The sequence below is a fragment of the Teleopsis dalmanni genome, unplaced genomic scaffold (genome assembly GCF_002237135.1).
Source record: "Teleopsis dalmanni isolate 2A unplaced genomic scaffold, ASM223713v2 unscaffolded_contig_2818, whole genome shotgun sequence".
Lineage (NCBI taxonomy): Eukaryota > Metazoa > Arthropoda > Insecta > Diptera > Diopsidae > Teleopsis > Teleopsis dalmanni.
In genome coordinates, this window is record NW_024034200.1 from 1 (window position 1) to 6,219 (window position 6,219).

A 6,219-nucleotide genomic window follows, 5' to 3' on the forward strand; every position below is an offset into this window, starting at 1 on the left:
AATCTGTGAATTTTTGCACTCAAAAATTATAAAAAAAAATTAAAAACATTTTGAATTCATTTAACAAAAGTTACTTAAATTTTTGATATAACGCTATATCTCTGTATTAATACAGCACATATCTATTTGTTAACAAATATTTGTGTAAGGAAACGTGCTCGAGTGGTTTTTGTTTTTATATAAAATATCACGATATTTATAAGTGAGCATGTTAGGAGGGAACGGCGCTAATGTACATTATTTTAATACCTTTTTAAATTTCAAGATTATATTTGAATGCATTAAATTTTAATTAGATTTGTAATCTCAAAATTTCTTATGTACACTGAAACATTTTTGCTATATTTACAAATGAATTATTAAAATTGTTTTAGCAAACTTATTCGAATGATGAAATATAAATATACGTATATTGAGAATTATGTTAATGTTTAAGAAACTGAATGCTATGCAATAATGGTATAATATCTATCATATATATGATAATATAAGCAATTTTATCGTATATAATTATCATTAGACAATAGTTTATAGTTTATTCTATAACAAAGTTTTAAGTAGCTAAAAGAATTGCTTAGATAATATCTCACATTTTTTCTTACTTGATGAAAACTATTAATTATAAAAGTTTTTATTTATTTAGAATCAGATTTAAAAAATATTAAATAAATACCTATATGTATATTTAGAAAATCTTACTATCAACACAAACATCCTGCTGAATGGTGACTAAGTCAACCCACCACATTTAATGATAAAATTTTGAAAACCCGCTACATCCACAAATAAAAATCTCAGCGAGTTCAGATATAAGATTAATGAAGTATGGCACGCTAGCTGGCACAAGTTTGAAAGACGTAGCTCACTATTCTCACTAAATGCCAATTTATCCAATCTAAGCTTGCTGAGGGAAGATTGATGCAAATAGACTGCACATGTCATGTATAAAATGGGGTCCTAAAAGGAATCTAAAGTGCACATCTAGCCACCCAAATTGGTACCTATATTGTTACTGACTGATGATGACATATTCTTGATTCAATAATTTCTTACAGAGACAGACGTATATGCGTTGATTTCTGATCCAATATTAAGTTTTATGTATTAGATGTTTTATTATTTATGCTAGTAATATTTTATTCTAACATAGCATCCATTGCAGGATATACTAAACGCTGTATTGTCCAACTAATGATCTCTTAGGTTATAGTTGTAGTTCTTTAAACAATTTGAAATAATATACTAGTTTTATATTATATTTTTTTAAAGTATATATTTCATAAATTTATTTCAGTGTATTATATTTTGAAAAAGATTATTTCCAGTTCAAAAAAAAAAACACTTGAATTATCAGCCATTGAAAAGATTGAAGGTCATGGATAGGTCATAGATATATATTTGCTATATACTAAATAATGTACAGTTCTCATGATTTCTTTTACTTTCAACAATTAATAAGTAGAAATGATCGTTAGTTAAGAAGTTAAGGAACACAAGAAAATAAAAATATATTTATTTTAAATCGGATATACATATAAGTGTATAGTATATTAAAAAAAAATTAAAGAAGAAGGCAAAAAGTGGAGTACCAAAAGTTTCTTATCTTGGATGAGTTTCTATCAAAATAGCTGGAAACATATAAGATTTTTTGGCCAAAAAAGAATTAACAAAATAGACATAAGGATAGTTTTAATATATTCCGACATACTGGACATAAAAATAACTCCACTAAAAATTTTAAAAACAATTTAAAAAAGCTTATAGGAAATTAATAAAAATAAAGCAAGGCACTATTCCAATTCTTTATTATAATACAAATAAAAATCAACTTTCAATAACTTTGAATTTATTAATTAAATTTTAATTGTAATTTTAATTAGCATTTGTGGATATTTTCTGTATAATTTAATTTAAAAAAGTCTTAATAAAGAAGATTTAACTCGTTACAATCTACAGTTTTTACAGCATGAGTTGGGCAAGCGGGGCCAACTGTGACTATTTTTAGATGTCCAAACTGATATACTTATTATCTTGCTTATCTTATCTTATTTGTTTATTTACCATAATATCAAGGGTTACATGGTCAATCTATTCCAAATGTAGAACCTTTGACTTAATACACAGAAGCAAATCAGAGGTATATAGAATAATATCTGTCTTTACAGGGCAGTGGACCATAGGACGGCACTGAGCTAGACTTGGTCTTCCCCAGACCAGGCAAATACTCAGAATATCTGTTTATGTCCAGGTTTGGCCAGAACTAAGCTTATTTTTCGGTGGGTCCCCTACTTCAACACACTCGGTGATATCTCTAGCATTAGCATTCGCCAGATGCTTGCCTTTATAAATGCCTGTGGCTGGTTCTAGCTTGATCTTCTCTTTACTACCCACTATTATGAGGTTTTGTGGATTTAAAACGGCTTATTTTAGTTAATTGAAGAGGACTCGGTTCTCCTTTTACCACAACTAACCAACTAACATGTCTTCGCGGCATACTTCAATATAATACCAGTATCTAATCATACCAGTATCTTATAAACCTATTACTTTGATTTTCAAATAAACTGAGACTTGAACTTGGTAAGGAATTATGTTAAAAAAAAATAAATTACAATTAGAATGGAACACTAGCAAGTAAATCTGTTGTCTCATTATTAAATCAAAATATATTCAGAATTTTAAAAAGCCAGATTATCTTTGTTTTGCTTTCTAAAATGAATACAATTTGATTAATTATTTAATTTAATCATTTATAAAACAGGAACAATAGTTATTCAATTCCTTAATATATTCGACCAGGATTTATATTGTATACATGTTTTCTTAATTAAAAATCTCAAAAATAATAATGGCGCGTGTATAAAAGTGGTAGATAAGTTATCATAATGTTTGCATTTAAATTAGGTATATAAAAAATTTCACGGAATTTTGCCAAATAACATGAAATACATGTGTACAGTTTACCATTAGAAAAATAAGCTTTAAAAGTCAAAAGCCACGTGATGGTAGTACAAGGTACGACTAAACTTGCTCCTAACCGAATTTCACAATATTTATCTAAAAAAACGAATCTACAAAAACAATTTCTATGTGTAAATACTATAAAAAATGTATATAAAAATAAATATTAATAAGCTACTAATTCAAATCACGCCAGAAATACAAATAAATTTTATGAAAAGGACAACACCACGGTTTTAAACAATCCATGCGCCAATAGTGTATATATTGCCAGATTAAAAAATTTGTATCAATATCTACAAGAACACCAATACATGCTAATAAAAATTCAAAAGAAATATCACTCAAAAGCAAAACTCAAATAGTTCAATAAAATTTCAGTTCAAAAGTATCTTTTAGCATTTTTATCAACTTATTTTGAAGTCGCTTTTAACTGCATACATCGAAATCCACATTATCATGACACAATATTGCTCTCCAAACAGACTCTCTGGAACATTTATGTGTGCGTTCGACTTTAATTATTGAGTATAAATATACTCTAAGCTTTAATATATATGGTATACTATGTACTAATAAAGAAATTTTGATTTTAAGAGAAAAATTTATTATTTGAAAGAGTTTAATACTTAATAAATTGAAACATAAAATAAACATACTGGTGAGGCGATACTAAGTTGCGATTGTAATGGGCAAAGGTTCTTATCAGTAAAATTTGCAGCTACTACTAATCCCATTTATGACCAAACGCTAGAAACGCGTGCCATTAGAGAGGCAATAATAAAATACGAGTATTTCAAATAAAATAAAATGAAATACGAATTTTGAGATTGAAAAATATGACACAAAATTTTGTTTATATTTTTTAATTTTTTTATAAAGAGCAAAATCCAAAGCTATTAGCAAATTTGAATGTTTTTATTATTTTTATTATTTGTCATTTTTTCTAAAGCAAATACTTGTTTTTACTTTTTGCTAATGCCTTTGTATATTCATATGTATTTGCCTTAGAATAGAGTTTATAAAAAAAATTATTATATATGTGAATTTGTGTTATTTATTGAAATTAATTGAATTTTATTAAGTTTGATTAAATTATGAACTTATTGCGAAGTCAACGATTTTTTCACTATTATCTATAATATTGGAAGAAAAAAAATTTTTTTTCAATTGTTTCATAAGTAGAAATAATATCAAGTTAAATCAATTATTTAAATTTATTATTTTCTAAAAGAGGTTTTTTCGAACAGTAGTGAAATACAACAACAAAAATTTATTTTTTATATTATTTTAATTAATTGAATTTTTGGCTGACCATACGGCTGTTTCGAGTATTGCCAAATACCCATCATCAGTGGTCTTGGAAATAATAATTATTTTTTTTTTTTGAGACTGCAAGTACCAGGAATCGAACTCGGGTCCTGCCAAATGTGAAGCTCAGAATCAGCGCACCTTAACCAACTGATTTTCAAATAAAAAATAATATAATTTAAGTGATCAAAAATAAAATTATTGTTTTAAAATAATAAGAAAACGTCGTAAACTTTAGACAGTCTATACCTAAGTGTGCGTATGGTTTCACAATGGATCAAGCGCTATATAACTCCATTTGATTCCACATCAAACTACACGATTTCAAAGCGATTTTTTCTTAGTTTTACAAATGCACGCCATCAAAATCTATATCATGCCTTAGAATACCTCAGAAAGGTCTTCTTGAGAATAGAGACTTTACTTGGATTTACTATCATCTCTCTGGTTCATATAAATCTCGTTTTCTTAGTGACCATATATATATCTATCGCCACTTTTTAATCACAAGTTTCATATTTTTTATAGCTTTCAATGGAAATTAAATATAAAACTTTAATGTAATAGAACAAATGAATAATCAGAAATGCGTCATTTTTCAATCGTCACTGCTTCACAGAATATTGAAATAATTCCCAATTGAAAATTTAAAAAATGAAAGTACTATAGCACATCATCCAATTGAAATAGCACTCGAATATCACAAGTAAACTCTACCGCTGGTAATGATAAAGCTCTAATGTTAAAATTAGAGTAACACTTTTTTTTTGTATTATAGAAAATATAATAAAATCGATCAACTTCATGCTATTGTTATTCTTCAAAGCAATAAACAAGATGAGAATTATAATTAATATGCATTTTTTACGCTTTATAAAATGCAATATTGAACCAACTTATACAGAGTACTCTAAAGACCAAAAAAAATTCTGATATTTTTGGTTAAAAAACTAAAAAAAATACTATTAAATTTAAGATATTTCCTCTGCAGAAAACTTTCCGAAATAGAAGAATTCAATTTTCGAAAATTTGCTGCATTAATTATATTTTATATAAAAGAAAGTATAATCCTTAGGTTAATGTAATTTTTTAAATATTTGAAAAACAATTATAATACATATTCTTTGCATTATATAGTTATAACTTAGTATTAATCCTACTTTTACAGTGGTAGGTTTGAATTTACGTTTCCTTGGAGGAAAGACAGTTATGATCTTTGCTTTTTCAGCCGCTTCCTTCAGGCGCTGGAGAGCCAGCTTGTCGGAACGCAGATCAATGCCCTGCTCACGCTTAAACTCGTCAGCCAGATAGCTGATGATGCGGTTATCAAAGTCTTCACCACCCAGGAACGTATCCCCGTTTGTGGATTTCACTTCAATCACGCCATCAGAAATTTCCAGAACGGAAACGTCGAACGTGCCGCCACCAAGGTCATACACAGCCACCGTGCCGCCGCTTTTTTCTTTTTCCAATCCATAAGCAAGGGCAAGCAGCCGTCGGTTCGTTGATGAAACGCAAGGACTTCAAGACCGGCAATACGGCCGCAATCTTTGGTGGCCTGACGCGGCAATCGTTAAAGTAAGGCAAGGAACTGTGATGCCACGGCCTCGTCAACTTTTTCACAAGGTACGCCTCGGCGGTTTCTTTCATTTTTGGCTCCAGAACGAAAGCGGAAATCCTGGGAGGGGCAATATCCTTTGCCGCGCGCCCCAGACCCATGCGTCCCCCATTCACCTTTGGAAATGGCGTAGGGCACCAATTTCTTGTCTTCTGGACGGTCGGGACGTCGTCATACCGGCGGCCCACCATCAGAACGCTTTAAGCATAAAGCGGTGGTAGGTTGTACAGCCTGACGCTTTGCAGCCTGCCCCGAACCACATTTCACCACCTTCGAGTGAATGCGACCATGGACGGCGTTGTGCGTGCGCCTTCGCTGTTTTCAATAAC

The 6,219-nt window shown here is 29.7% G+C and overlaps 1 pseudogene; it reads right to left on the reverse strand.

Annotated features, from left to right (window-relative positions):
• Window positions 1-5,432: 5,432 nt before the first annotated feature.
• On the reverse strand, window positions 5,433-5,922 carry LOC119664875 (annotated as a pseudogene).
• Between the last annotated feature and the right edge of the window lie 297 nt (window positions 5,923-6,219).